Source organism: Opisthocomus hoazin, unplaced genomic scaffold, assembly GCF_030867145.1.
Source record: "Opisthocomus hoazin isolate bOpiHoa1 unplaced genomic scaffold, bOpiHoa1.hap1 HAP1_SCAFFOLD_232, whole genome shotgun sequence".
NCBI classification, from domain to species: Eukaryota; Metazoa; Chordata; class Aves; order Opisthocomiformes; family Opisthocomidae; genus Opisthocomus; species Opisthocomus hoazin.
The window spans coordinates 5,001-5,221 of NW_027448971.1; the positions used below are offsets into that span (position 1 = coordinate 5,001).

Below are 221 nucleotides of genomic sequence, written 5' to 3' on the forward strand. Positions count from 1 at the left end.
CCGCCGGCCCCCCCCCCCCGCGCTGGGGCGGGGGGGCTCGGCGGCGCAGACGGCGATTGATCGTAAAGCGACGCTCAGACAGGCGTAGCCCCGGGAGGAACCCGGGGCCGCGAGTGCGTTCGAAGTGTCGATGATCAATGTGTCCTGCAATTCACATTAATTCTCGCAGCTAGCTGCGTTCTTCATCGACGCACGAGCCGAGTGATCCACCGCTAAGAGTT

General features: G+C 64.7%; 1 non-coding gene across 1 annotated transcript; it reads right to left on the bottom strand.

Annotated features, from left to right (window-relative positions):
- Window positions 1-68: 68 nt before the first annotated feature.
- LOC142359956 (5.8S ribosomal RNA) lies at window positions 69-221 on the bottom strand. Its single transcript, XR_012762738.1, has one exon. It is a non-coding gene; the product is annotated as a 5.8S ribosomal RNA (ribosomal RNA).